Source organism: Nicotiana tabacum, chromosome 7, assembly GCF_000715075.1.
Source record: "Nicotiana tabacum cultivar K326 chromosome 7, ASM71507v2, whole genome shotgun sequence".
Classification (NCBI taxonomy): Eukaryota; Viridiplantae; Streptophyta; class Magnoliopsida; order Solanales; family Solanaceae; genus Nicotiana; species Nicotiana tabacum.
The window spans coordinates 126,585,101-126,600,809 of record NC_134086.1 but is presented as its reverse complement, the minus strand read 5'-3'; positions in this window follow the sequence as shown (position 1 = coordinate 126,600,809).

Here is a 15,709-nt window from a genome sequence, read left to right as displayed (position 1 = left end):
CTGAGGGGCGTTTTGGTCATTTTACATAATTTTGCGTATTAGCTTAGAATTTAATTGTAGAATCAGTTACTTGAAGTGTTATTTATGTTTTACAATTGAATTGAATAGATTTAGGCCATTTGGAGTCGAGTACTCGTGGCAAGAGCGTGGTATCGGGTTGAGTATTGAGCCGGTTCGAGGTAAGTGGCTTGTCTAACTTTGTGTGGGGGACCTTCCCCTTAGGATTGGTATATCTGGTAATTGAAATGCTTTGTACGTGAGGTGACGAGTGCGTACTTGTGCAAATTATTGAGAAATCCGTTTTTCATTAAGTATTCACTATTATGTTCATTTCTTGCTTTCATTACTTGTGCAATTAAACTTGTTGTTAGCTAATGGAAGCATGTATAAATGATTTCATTGCCTTATTTGTCAACCTGCCTTACTTGAACTTCGTGTAGCATGCTAGTCTAGAATTACCCATTGCCTTGATATGAAATTTCCATTTCTGAATATCTTCTTGATGTTGCTGTGTATTTATATTGGGACTACAGATGTGGAAAGCTCCCCCTTGTCTATTTACTTTGGGACAGCGGGTTAGATTCCCGGTAGATTCCCCTACACAGTTATATGGAATTACCAGAATGCACCCGATAGATTCCCCTAGTACTAGGTATTTACATTTGGGACTACGGATCAGGATTCCGGTAGATCCCCACGCATTGATAGTTGGACTACGGGATAGGATCTCGGGAGATCCACTGGACAGTTGTAATAGGGACTACAAAATGGTATCCTAGGAGGTCCCCGTTCTTACTATTGGTACTAAGTTTTATTTACTTCCGTGTTTACTTTGTTTTTGTATAGTTGATGTTGCCCTGTATAACTTGTTTTATTTCACTGCTGTACTCATTTATACTGCCTATTTTATACTATTGAAACTCTATATTTTGTTTAACCTCAGTAGGGCCCTGACCTTCCTCGTCACTACCCGACCGAGGCTAGGCTTGGCACTTACTGAGTACCGTTGTGGTGTACTCATGCCCCTTTCTGTGCAGATCCAGGTACCTCTACTCAGGCTTACCACTCTTGAGGCGAGGCGATTCTACGGGACTTTGAGGTATATCTGCTGCGTTCGTAGACCGAAGAGTCTTTCTCTATTCCTGTTTATAGTATTTAGCCTTCCGTACATTTGTTATTGTTAGACATTCCGGAGATTAGAACTATGTAATGTTTCTCTCAGCTTGTGTTCCTGTGTGTTTTCAGGTTTTGGGATAGTGTTGTAGGTTTTCGAGATGTTGTGCTGTATATGCTGAGCGACATTCTATATATTATTTTCCTTTTAGTTATTCTTGGTTTTCTTTTATTGAAATTTCTGTAAGTTTCCACTTATTTTTCGCACTTGTTAGGCTTACCTAGACGTAGAGACTAGGTGCCGTCACGACAAATCACGGAGAGAGAACTAGGGTCGTAACAATAAGTTTGATTCAATTGGTTTTAGGGGGTGATTCTTAGATTTAACGTTGTTTTGGGTGTTCCGAGGGTTCGAGTAGGTCTGTTTCATGATTTCAGACTTGCCGATATGTTCGAGCAGGGTCCAGGAGCCCCGAGCGTCAATCGGATGAGGCTCGAGAGAAGTTGAAATTTTTGGGAAGAGCTGAAGCTGCCGCTTCTGTCATAATCGCACCTACGGTTGCTGGACCGAAGGTGCGATACTGCAGATGTAGTCCTTCCATCGCAGAAGCGGCCCAGGGTAGGAACCCCAGAAGCGGGTCCCAAGCCGTAGAAGTGGCTCCGCAGATGCGGCCTCAAGACCGCAGAAGCGGTCCCAACTCATTAGCCCATTTCGCAGATGCGGCCTCAAGACCGCAGAAGCTGTCCCAACTCATTGGCATATTTCGCAGATGCGGTCCACTCCTCGCAGATGCGGGACCGTAGATGTGGAAATCGCTGAAGCAGTGAGGTTCATTTAATACGGGTTCTAAGTCATTTTTATCACTTTTACACTCTTCCATTGGCGATTTTAGAGCTTTTGAGAGAAGATCTTCACCTAGCATCTTGAGGAAAGTGTGTTCAACCTATTTATAGTTTAATAATTATGTCTTAGGTAGATTAAACACAAGAATTAAGGTGAAATCACGGGGTTAAAGCAAAAACTTAGGGTTTTAATAAAAATTGGATTTAACCACGAAATTTTGCTATGGAATAAATTAGAAATCATATATTATTGATCCTTAAGTTGTAGAGAACAACTTCCTTCGAAAAATTTCGGAACCCGGGCACGTGGGCCCGAGGTCGGATTTTTTGAAACTTGTGTTAAGGGTTGGGAAATTGCTTAAATAGCTAGAATTCGATTTTGTGAGTCTATATTGACTAGTTCCTACTTCATTTAACTAGTTTGGGATTATTCGGCTTCGAATTGAGGGCTTGGACTCATTCTTGGTATTGGAAGTGCACTTTGGAGCGAGGTGAGTCTCCTTTCTAACCTTGTAAGAGGGAATTGTCCCCATAGGTGTAATAATCGAATTAATTACTATTATATGTGGGGGCTACGTACGCACTAGGTGACGAGAGTCCCTGCGTAGCGACTATTATGTTAAGTCCGGGTAGTCTAGGACCCAAAAACATGCTCTACGTGATATTCTTGTAACTTAGTGATAAAATCGGATTCGTATAAATAATGTTGATTAAAGGTAAATGCGACTTGTGAAGGAACCTTATCCTGTTTGGTCCTTTAAAAGAGAATTTGGATATTCCTATGAATAACTACTCCTCAGATACATTATTGTCTGCTTGTTGATGATTTTATTTATGTTTGATCGCGTCGCACGTATGATTTGCGAGCGGGGTAATAGATGCATCTATGGTTCGAGTGGTTCAACCCTCGGCAATGCACAATTTATTTTTATGTTGGATCGCACCGTACATCCCTCGGTATTACTTGCGCATGTCTTTGCTTAGCATTTCTCTGTGGACTGAACTTCATATCTGTTTGAATATATAGATGGCTACCCATGATAATATTTGGAAAATAATTGTTATTCCATGCTTATTAATGCTAATAACTTGTGCTATCCTTGCTTATTATAAATTTTTCTCATCTTATTTGACCCTAGTAAATATCAAGTCGACCTCTCATCTCTACTTCTTCGAGATTGGACGGGATACTTACTGGGTACATATTGTTTATGTACTCATACTATACTTCTGTACTTAATTGTACAGGATCTGAGGAAGGTGTATCTGGCTATCAGTCTGGTGCGCATCCCTGAGCGGACTCGAGACTTCTATGATGAGCCGCTTCCCTTCCATGCCGTTCAGCAGCCTGAAGAAGTCTTTCTTATGTATTTTTGCTGTCTATTCTGTTTCGGACAGTAGGATAGTGTGATTCTTTTGTATATTCTACTAGTTGCCCATAGCTTGTGACACCAGGTCTTGGCACAAATATTAGTAGACTGTATCATTTTGGGTTGTATGATTATTATGACTTTATTAATCATTTTTTATTTTCTTTTAACTTAAAGAATCATTTCAACTATTTTTGGGTAAAGGTAAATGGAGGTTTATTTAGTATTATTCTGTGTTGGCTTGCCCGATAATGGTGTTGGGCGCCATCATGACCTATTATAGAAATGGGTCGTGACATGCACATTGACCCATGACCAGATGATATTATATACGCGTATATATATATGGGATATGGGAAAGATTATGGCGTTATATACGCATCACCACCTGATCAGCTGGTATACGTTAATGATTTTGCCCACAGTGGCCAAGATGATATGATGGGATGCCCTCAGAGGCCTGATGATGTTATGAAACATGTACCTATGCACGACATGACATTCATACGCATATTTCTTCCATGTATATTATCCACTTGTTTATGTGCCTTATATACTCGGTACATTATTCGTACTGACGTCCTTTTTTCCTAGGGACACTGCGTTTCTTGCCTGCAGGTCCCGATAGACAGGTCGAGAGTCCTCTAAGTAGGCTATCTGTTCACCGGAAGATGTTGGTGCGCTCCATTTGCTCTGGAGTTGGTTGTTTGGCCAGTATGATTTAGACGCGTATTGTTTGGTTCGGCGAGACCCTGTCCCCACCTTTATATTAAGTATGGTCTTAGAGGCTTGTAGACAGATGTCTTGTATACGAATGCTTGTTTGGCCTTGACGGCCTATATTTTGAATTTACAAATGATCATGTTGGCCTTATAAGCCCGTATGTCACATGTGTAAGTTTTTATATCAAGTTGGGCCGTCCTATAGTAAGTATTCCCCTATGTTTATTCTGGCTTGCCCATGATGGCCCGTTTGGCCCATTTGCAAATGAAAGTACGATAAGAATTGTAAGCACGTGATTTTTGCCCTATGTAAATTACTCCTATAAATTCAAAAAAAACCATTTTTTCTATTTTTACAATGTTATAGGATTTTGTGGGAATTCGTGCTTAATTGTTTTCATTTTTGTGCATGTTTACTTTTATTAAAATCATGAAAAATACAAAAATATCATGTATTGCATTTTGGTTTGTCTTTACATGTTTTGGAATTAATTAGTAATTATTTCTTTTATTAGAAATGAAAATCACATAAAAATAGCTCATTTTACACCTTTTGATTTTTAGTTTATTGATTTTTTCCTTTTAATTTAGGTCTAAATAACTTTTATAATTATGTTGATTAGGTAATTAATTTAATTTTACAATTTAGACAATTTAAGATTTTAATTTTTGGATTTCATTATTTAAAAAATTTAAAAAAAAAGAAAAAGAAAAGGGGGAAAACGATTTTTGTAAAGGAGGTTCAGTTCCATTTGGGCCGAATTTCATTTAAGCCCAACTTTCCCAGCCCAATTGCCATTCAAATCTCCTCAGCCCAAATCCCAGGTCTGCCTTCCCCAGCCCAAAACCCACACCCCGACCCGCCTTACCCCCCTCACTCCCCCTTAATATATAAACCTTCTTATAATTTGTTCCCAAAATGGACCCTAAACCTAAAACCATAGAAACATCGCCCACCCCTATCCCCGATTCTGCTCGCCCAATTTGCCTAACTCAGTTGAGTTTTCAGAACGAGTTTCACCCCGAATGCATTGCACATGGCCCCTTCTTTCATTTCTCCAACATGGCATAACCGTCTCTCTGACAGAATATTTTCAGCATTTAGCCATTCTCACACGCTCTTGATTTCTTGGGATGAATCTCGGGTAAATAGGAGCGGTTGGATGTGAGAAATCATATCCACGCCTTCCATTTGTTCAGGTTTCATTCCATGTGAGATTGGGGGTTGATTTTTTTCGGATTTTGGATAGAATTTGGGGAATTTCTTGGGAAGGAAGGAATAAGGATCGAGACTCCCCTATATATGGTGACTTTGCTTCAGAGGTAAGGGGATTTTTCTTTTTCTTTTTTTTTTTTGATTTTTCGGAAATTTAAGAGGGGAGTTTTAGGAGGTCAGAAATTTTGGTTGAGAAAAAAATAAAGTTTAGTTTTGATTTCTAACCTTTCCATTCTTCTGATTTTTCAGTCATATAAAAAAAATTCTAGTTGAAAAACAAATAAAAAAATATAAAAAAGGGTCTATTTCCTCTATTTTCCATTTTGAAATTTTGGTTGAAAAATTGTGATGACCCGGCCAGTCATCTCATGAGTTATCGCTCCGTTTTCGCCATTTCTGCTTCTAATTGCTTTGTATTATGGTTCTATATGTGATCGGGTTGATTGGTTAGGGTTCAGAAAGGATTTGGTAAGAATTGAGACAATTAGTCTCTTTAGAGTAAGTTAAAGTTGAAAAAGTCAACCGAATGTTGACTTGTGTGTTAGAGGGCTCGGATGTGAGTTCCGATGGTTCTGATAGCTTTGGGAGGTGATTTGGGACTTAGGACCGTGATCAGAATGAGTTTTGGAGGTTTAGAGAAGATTTAGGATTGAATTGGCGTAGTTGTTATTTTGGCGATTTCCGGTTGATAGGCGAGATTTTGATATAGGGGTCGGAATGGAATTACAAGAGTTTCAGCAGCTCTGTCGTGTCATTTGGGATGTGTATGCAAAATTTCAGGTCATTCGGACGTGGTTTGGTTGGGTTTTTGATCAAAAGCAGAATTTGGAAGATTTTAGAGAAGTTTGGCTTGAATCCGATGTGTTCTGGGTGATTTGATGTTATTCGAGGTGTTTTGATGTTTGGTATAAATTTGAATAAGGTATTAGGATGTGTTTGTGCCTTTTTTTGAGGTCTCGAGGGCCTCGGGTGAGTTTCGGGTGGTCAATCAGATCATTTTGAAGTTAAGAAAGTTGAAAAAATTGCAGGTTCAGCAGTTGCAGGTATTTACTCTTTGCGTTCGCGAGAGGACCCTCACGTTCGCGAAGAGTCAACTGAGGGAGGTGGAAATTTAGCCTTCGCGTTCACGAGGCAGGTTATGCGTTCGCGAAGGGCTACAAGATGGTGCTTCGCGTTCGCGGGCGTGTAGTCGCGTTTGTATAGAAGGAATCAAGAGGCTGAGCTTCAGTGAAATTAACCCATCGCGTTTGGAATGGATGGAACGCATTCGCGAAGGTTTTTTTGGGTAAAGCATCGCGTTCACGAGGGCTTGGTCGCGATCTTGTAGGAGAAAAATTAGTCAAAGTAAATTTGTGCTTCACAAACGCGAGGGTTTGACCGCGTTCGCGAAGAAGGAATTTATGCCTGGGTAGAATGTTTTTAAGCTCGTCTTGTCCGCAATTTTAGGGCTTATTTCCTCCATAGTTGATCATTTTTTGGAGATTTTTGAAGGAGATTGAAGAGGGATTCAAGGAGAAATGTTTGGAGGTAAGAATTTTGGACTAAAAACTCGATTATTATGTGAATCCCACCTAGAAAATCATGGAATCTAAACCTAAAATTGAAGAACTAGCGCTTGAAACTGGAGACCAAACATTTGGGATTTGAAGGGTCATTTGTGGATGGATTTTGATGCTTTTGATATGTATGAACTCGTGGGAGATAAGGAATCTGTTGATATGAAAATTTCAAATTCCGAGACGTGGGCCCGGGGTCGGATTTTGGTAATTTCGGGAATTGTGTCATGTTTTGATTGTTTTCGCTTGGGCTTCATTCCCTTAGCATATTTTGACATCTCGTTCTGATTTTGGATAGATTCGACGCACGTGGAGGCCGATTCGAGGGGCAAAGGCGTCGTGAGCTAGAGTTTGACCGGTTCGAGGTGAATAATAATTGTAAATGATGCTCTGAGGGTTCGAAACCCTGGATTGCACATCGTAGTGCTATATTGAGGTGAGACGCATGCTCGATGACGAGTGTGGGGTCATGCACTATTAGGATTGTGACTTAGTCCATCCCGATTGATGATTTTATTACGTATTTGACTGAAATTTAATTGCTATCATCATTAATTGGGCCGATGGCCATATTTGGGCTTCGTGCCAACTATTTGAACCCTTCAGAGATTTTTATTAATATTTCCTCACTATTTTGACTTTATACTTGAACTCAGTCATGTTATTTTTCCACTGTTCTCATACTCATCCATGTTTACTTAGTTTTAAATACTTAAATGATATTTGGGCTGGGAAACACTGTTTTACTATTGCCCGAGTAGCTTGTGAGGATTTTTGACTGAGTAAGGCCGAGGGCCTACATTGTGAGGAAACACTGATATTGATTTGAGGCCGAGGGCCTGAGATATGTATGCCACGAGGTGGCTTGATATTTATATGAGGCCGAGATCCTGTTTATGATGCCACGAGATGGCTTGATATTGCGCTTGGGCCGTAAGGGGCCCCTCCCGGAGTCTGCACACCCCTAGTGAGCGCAAGTACCCATTGTGATGTGAGATCGAGCCCGAGGGGCTGGTATCATTCTGAGATGTTGCCCGAGGGGCGGTTTTTTTGATACAATGCCCAAGGGGCAAAATTTTACGTGTTTATTTTTTCTTAATTGCCTGTCAATTATCTACTTACTTGTTGAAAAAGGATTTTTACTTATCTTTTCACTGGTTTACTGTTTTTAAATGGTTTTACTGCTTCCTTATAGAATGCTTTGTGCCTTACGTGTTTTTATTACTTTCAGTCGTTAATTACATTTGTTACTCACTGAGTTGGAGTACTCACTTTACTCCCTACACCCTGTGTGCAGATTTGGGTGTAGCTGGTCCCGTTCCTGAGCGCTGATCATTTCCAGCTTCCAGCGGATCCGAGGAGTCTTTAGGTAGCTGTTGGCATTTATAGCCCGAAGCTCCTCCCTATCTTATCTCTTTATGACTTTATATTTTGTATCAAACATTGTAGTCTTCCGAGTATTCTGGATTTGTTTAGATGTTCATGACTTGTGACACATTATGTTTGGGCTGTATTCCGCATATTTTACTATTATTGATTAGACTTTGGTATATTGCCTCATGCTTAGTCTGTTTAATACTGCTTAACTATTTTAAAAAGTGAATTGGGTTTAATTAGCTGACCTTGTCTTCACGAGATGCGCCATCACGACCAGGTTCGGGTTTAGGGTCGTGACAAAAATGGAGTTCAACTGAGGTACTGGTAGTTTGATTGACTTGAATTGCCGTTCAAGTCCTGCTACTGGTTCGCGTTTCTTAGTTTGAATTGCTGTTATTTTCTTGCTGGGATTTTGGATTCAAAGCTTTGTAGTCGACCTTACTTCCATTATCAAAAGAAATGTTTGATTTTAGGTTCATCTCTTTACTCCTTCTTAACTCGTTCTGGCATTGATCAAAATGTGCTGATAGTTGAGATTTCGTTAGATTGAGAATGTTTATGAGTTGGTTTATGTGAAACCAATCTGTGGTGCAATTTTGTCGTGAACTTTGCTGTTTTCATTGGTTTTGGCATACCTTCTCTACTCTATTGTTTTTGTTTGCTACTGATTCTTTCTTTGAAGTATTTTAATTAATTTGAGTCGTAAATCCGTAGTGCAGCATTGTTTAGGATTTGAAAGAAACAGAATTAAGGTCTTGTGGTCACTATTCTAATTTATCGCCTTAATTAAGTCCTTCGGCAAAAATGGACAGCTTCAACTTTTTGTTATGGTTTCAGTTCGTTATTTGAAGTCTTCTGTTTTGAAATTAACTTCTGGATCTCTGACTCGAGTGAATCAGCATTTGATGGCTGAGATGTTGAAACAGTAGTACTTGCCTTCAATTTTTGTTTTAACATGGAACTTGTGTGAGAAATGTTGTTTATATATTATGAGATCTTTGTTTTCATTTTTGTTTTTGGCAAATCACTTATTTAGATGAAATTCCTTAGCGCGGTTAACTGAATGAAGCATACTTAATATTTATTGATTCAAAACTAACTTTCATAGTTTCTTGGAGTGCTGGTTCTTTGCAGTTTCTCGTATGTTAAGTGAGTAAAATAACTTGAGAGTGAGACTTATCATGCGATTTTTAATCCTAGTTGTGTGATGATTGAAAGTTTGCTTTGTAAATGAGTGTTATGTGGAATTAAAATGAGATAAGGAGATCTGGTTAGTTTTAAATTAAGTCACCATGTAGTAGTTATGTTACCCCTAGTAGAATAGGAAGTATTTTTAGTCATAGTAATTCTGGAGGAGCTGTGCGTGTGAGCCAAAGTGGTATTGGTTCTGGTTGTGAGTTTGAAGCTATAGTTCTTAGCATCTATGATTCTTTTACCAAGTCCTTATTGTGGGGCATTTAAGTGTATGAAAGTTTAAATGTCTTATCTTTTGTTCTTCCTGTAATTTTCTATGTGAAAGAGGTGGAGTGTATACTATTGCTATCATTATTGGTTAAGATTTAGGTTTGATGATTATTGAGTAATGTGAATTGAATAAGGCCCGTTATTAGGTTAATATTACACGTTTGGATCACTCTGTTAATTGGGAAAATGCTTTTTTTAAGGACAAAATCCTTTAGAATAGTTTTATGGTTTCAGAAGATTAGATAAAGCACTTGGTTGGATAAGTATTAATTTAGTCTTGGTAGCAATATTTGATTCATTTGGGATTTTAAGTGGCTATTTTCTAGTTTTGGTATTAGACAAGTATTGATTTAGTGCCTAAATGACATATGCTCAAATGCATTTCATGTTTAATGAGAAGACTTGTGAATGTGGCATTCAAGGTACGTTTGGAGCCTGTTAGTGGCCCAACTCCATAGCTGAAGGTCTTTGGCCCTTTGCTCTGAGTACTGGGCTCAGTTGTAGGTTCAGTCCAAAGGTTGTTGTTGATTCATTAGATGGCCTGCAGTTGGTTCCATCTCCCTTAAGTAATCAGAGGTCATTTAATTACCTCGTTACATGTCAGTAGTTAAGGCTTTAAACTAAATTTTGAGTTAGATAAATCTTGAATTAGAATTAGTCAAGAACCTTACAATCTCCTAATTGAACCAGTTATTCTTAGAGTAAGGCGTGCCATACTAAACAAATCATCTATGCCCCCCATACTAATTTTATAACTTAGATATTAAAAATGAATTTCGTAGTTTGCTTTAGGCGCGTTAATTATATAATTATCACGGTTATTATTAAAATCAGAGTGTACATTTCATGTGACTCGGTTCTAATTTCCAACAAGGTTAAATAGAACGTGTCGTGAATCACGGGTGCATTTCATGTAGCGTGGCTTGCGATATGTTCTAAACAACCTTGAAATAATTCTTTAAATAAAAGCAGTTAAAATTAAAATGCACATAGGTTTAAAAGTATTTTAAAATCAGATAAATAGGCCAATAATAATAGTTGAGCGACCATGCTAGAACCACAGAACCCCGGAATGCCTAACACCTTCTCCCGGGTTAACAGAATTCCTTACCCGAATTTCTGTGTTCGCGGACTATAAAACAGAATCAATCTTTCCTCGATTCGGAATTTAAAACCGGTGACTTGGGACACCATATATTATCCCAAGTGACGACTCTGATTTTTAAATAAATAATCTCGTTTCGATTGTCACTTAAATTGGAAAAAACTCCCTTATACCCTTTCTGGGGTAAGAAAAAGGAGGTGTGACAAGAATAATATATTATGTCGGTACTCGATTGAGTAAGGTACATGGTGCCTATCGCGGCCCATAGGTTTGGGTCGTGACATAAAATATAGGAAACTATTTCGAACAATAAAGTTACGATTTTTAAAGAGAAATAAAAAGTCAACTCAAAAAGTCAACCTCGGGCCTGCATCTCGGAACCCGACCAAAATTACAAAATCTGAATGCTCATTCGATAATAAGTCCAACCATACAAGAACTACTCAAATCTGACCTCAAATCGCCTTTCAAAACCCTAAATTTAGCCTAAGAAGTTTTCATAATTTTCCCCAAATTTCCAACTCATATCACTAATTAAATGATAAAAATTACAACGGATTCATGTAATATAGCCAAAACCGAGTTAGAATCACTTACCCCGATGAATTTTTTGAAAAAACCATGAAATATTGCCACAAACTAAGCTCTTTAGGGCCAAGAATGAAAAATGAGATGAAACCCTCATTTTGAAATTTTAGTACTGCTACCCAGTCGTCCAATATCGCGATCGCGGACGAAGACTCGCGATCGCGTAGAACAATTCTCCCCATCTCAATACAACACTCTTCGTGATCGCATGAATCCAGTCGCGAACACGATGAACAAGCTTTTTCTACCCACGCGACCAAGTCCCAGGTCACATGAACGCAATGCACAAATGTGCCTCAGCCCCCAGCCCCACCTTCCTTATAGGCGAACGCGGTATACCTCTCGCATTCGAGATGAACAAGCCTAGAAAACTTTGCGATCCTGCCCTCACTTTCGCGAACGTGAAGGGAAAAATCTCAGCAACCCTTAAAGACTCTATGCGATCGCATGAGAACTTTTGCGAACGCATAGAAGGAAACCAGAACAGAAAAACCAGCAGCTTCAGCAATAATGACTAAGTCTAATTTGGTTCTAAATTCAATCCGAATCACACCCGGAGCCCACGGGACCCGGTTAAAATATACCAACAAGTTCCAAAATACATAATGGACCTACAAGAGGCCAAAAATCACATCAAACAACATCGATTCAACGAATCGCAACCCAATTCAAGCCTATTAAAACTATAAACTTCTGAATTCCAAAACTAATGTTGATTCATACCAAAATAATTTCGATTGATTTCAATATTTGCACACAATTCATAAATGACATGACATTCCTATTCAAACTTTCGGAATAAGAATCCGACCTCGATATCTCCTGGTCAAACTTTCTAACCTTCCAAACTTTAAATTTTCTAATTTTCGCCAATTCAAGCTGAAATGACCTACGGACCTTCAAATCAGCATCCGGACACGCTCCTAATTACAAAATCACCATACGGAGCTCTTGGAACCATAAAAACTCCATTCTGGAGTCATCGCAAAAGGTAAACTGCGGTCAACTCTTTCAACTTAAAGCTCCAACTTAGGGACTATATGTCCTATTTCACTTTGGCACTCACCCGAAACCAAAACCCCAAATACCCCCGGCAAATCATATAACCATAATATAACATAGAGGAGGCAATAAATAAGGGATTTGGAATAAAATACTCAAAATAATTGTCAGGTTGTTACATTCCCCCCCCCCCCCAAAATAAATATTCTTCCTTGAACGAGTATAAATACATACATACCTAAAGTGGTGAAAAGATGAGTATAACCGCTACGCATATCATGCTCAGTCTCCCAAGTAGCCTACTCGATTGGTTGAGCCCTCCACTGAACCTTCACTGAAGCAATATTCTTTGACCGCAACTTTCAGACACGCCTATTCGAAATGCCCCCGGGATCCTCAACATAAGACAAATCCTTGTCCAACTGGACTGAGCTGAAATCCAACACAGATACTTTTGAAGCATAGAAACATGGAATACTAGATGAAATGCAGCTAGACTAGGTGGCAGTGCAAGCTTGTAGGCCACCTCACCAATCCTATCAAAAATATCAAAAGGCCCAATAAATCGAGGACTCGACTTGCCCTTCTTTTCGAACCTCATAACACCCTTCATGGGTGACAAGACCTGCTCCCTAACCATGAATACAACATCGCAAACCTTCTGATCCACATAACTCTTCTGTCTAGATTGGGCTATACAAAGTCGATCTTGAATCAATTTAACCTTTTCCAAAGCATCCTAAACCAAGTCGGTACCCAATAGCCTAGCCTCACCCATCTCAAACCAACCAACCAGAGACCGACACTACCTCCCATACAAGGCCTCATACGGAGCCATCTGAATGCTCGACTAATGACTGTTGTTGTAGGCAAACTTTGGAAGCTGCAAGAACTGATACCAAGAACCCCCAAACTCCATCACACGTGCATGAAGCATATCCTCCAATATCTAAATATTGCGCTCGGACTAGCCGTCCTTATGAGGGTGGAATGTTGTACGAAACTCAACTCGTGTGCCTAACTCATGTTGTACGGCCCTCCAGAATCGCAATGTAACCTGCGTACCCTGATCATAGATGATGGATACTGGCATTCCATGAAATCGGTCAATCTCGCGAATATAGACCTAGGCCAGCTGCTCTGAATACTAAGAAGTCACCAGTAGAATAAAGTGACCCGACTTGGTCAACCTATCCACAATCACACATACTGCATCAAACTTCTGAGCCTGTGGGACCCCAAGAACTGAATTCATGGTAACCCGCTCTCATTTCCACTTGAGAATATCTAGCCTCTCAAGCAATCCACTTGGCCATTTATGCACATACTTCACTTGCTGAAAATTTTGGTACCGAGCTACATACTCCATTATGTTTTTATTCATTCTCCTCCACCAATAGTGCTGCCTCAAGTCTTGATACATCTTGGTGGCACCCCGGATGAATGGAGTACCGCGAACTTATCAACTCGCGTGAACCATCTACATTGGGTACACATAGCTGGCCTTGCATCTGTAATAGACCGTCATCCCTAATAGTGCCCTCTTTGGCATTGTCGTGCTGAACCGTGTCCTTGAGGACAAGTAAATGGGGGTCATCATACTAACACTCTATGATATGATCATATCAAGAAGACCGAGAAACCACGCAATCCAAAACTCGACTCGGCTCCGAAACATCCAATCTAACAAACTGGTTGGCTAAGTCCTGAACATCCAATGCTAATGGACTCTCCGCTGCCGATAGATATGCAAAACTACCCAAGCTCTCCGCCTTAGGACTCAAGGCATTAGCCACCACATTTGCCTTCCTAGGATGATATAGAATGGTGATATCATAGTCCTTAAATAAATTTAACCATCTCCGGTGGTCGGTATAGACCTCATAAGGGACACCATACAAATAGTGCCGCCAAATCTTCAAGGTATGAACAATAGCTGCTAACTGAAGGTCGCAGACATGATAATTCTTCTCATGTACCTTCAGATGTCTAGACGCGTAGGTAATCACCCTACCATCTTGCATCAACACCGCGCCGAGGCCAACATGTGATGCATCATAATACATAGTGTAAGACCCCAAACCCGTAAGCAATACCAACACTGGGTTATAGTCAAAGAAGTCTTGAGCTTTTGAAAGCTCTCCTCACACTCCTCGATCCACCTGAACGGAGTACCCTTCTGGTAAATCTAGTCATAGGTGCAATAATAGATGACAAACCCTATACGAAACGACAATAATACCCTACCAAACTAAGAAGACTCAGAATCTCACTAGCTGAAGACGATCTAGGCTAACTCTGCATTGCTTCAATCTTCTTTGGATCTACCTTGATCCCCTCACTCGACACTACATGGTCCAAAAATGCCACTGAATCAAGCCACAATTCACACTTTGAAAATTTTGCATACAACTTCTTTTCTCTCAAGGTCTGGAGCACAATCCCCCGGCGCTGCTCATGATCCTCCCGACTCCGGGAGTATACTAAGATGTCGTCAATAAACACAATGATGAATGAGTTAAGATAGGGATGGAATACACTATTCATCAAGTGGATAAATGTTGTTAGGATGTTAGTCAACCCGAATAATATCACAAGGAACTCGTAATGACCATACCGAGTCCTAAAGGTAGTCTTAGGAATATATGGATCCCAAATCTTCAACTAATGATAGCTTGACCGCAAACCAATTTTTGAGAACACTCTATCACCCTGTAGCTGATCAAATAGGTCATCAATGTGTGACAATGGATACACGTTCTTCACTGTAACCTAGTTCAACTGTCAATAATCAATACACATATGCATAGGACTATCCTTCTTCTTTACAAAAAATACCGGAGCACCCCAAGGTGACATACTAGGACGAATGAAGCCCTTATCAAGAAACTCTTGAAAATGCTCCTTTAACTCATTCAGCTCCATTTGGGTCATACGATATGATGGAATATAAATGGGCTGAGTGCCCGGCAACATAATCTATTCATGTATCTATGTCGGTAGGCGATACTATTGTCGTTGACTGTCTATACTGGTCGTGTGTAGTGACTATTGGGGGACTAGAGATTAGAGTGGGTCTATTGCTACTTAAGATGGTTGACTTTGATGTGATATTGGGCATGGATTGGTTGTCTCCATGTCATGCTATTCTGGACTGGCACATTAAGACAGTGATGTTGGCTATGCCGGGATTTCCACGGATTGAGTGGCGAGGTTTGTTGGATTATGTCTCAGGTAGAGTGATTTCTTTCTTGAAAGCCCAGCGGATGGTTGGGAAGGGTTGTCTTGCTTATTTGGCCTTTGTGAGGGACGTCAGTGCGGAGACTCCAACTATTGATTCAGTTTCGATGGTG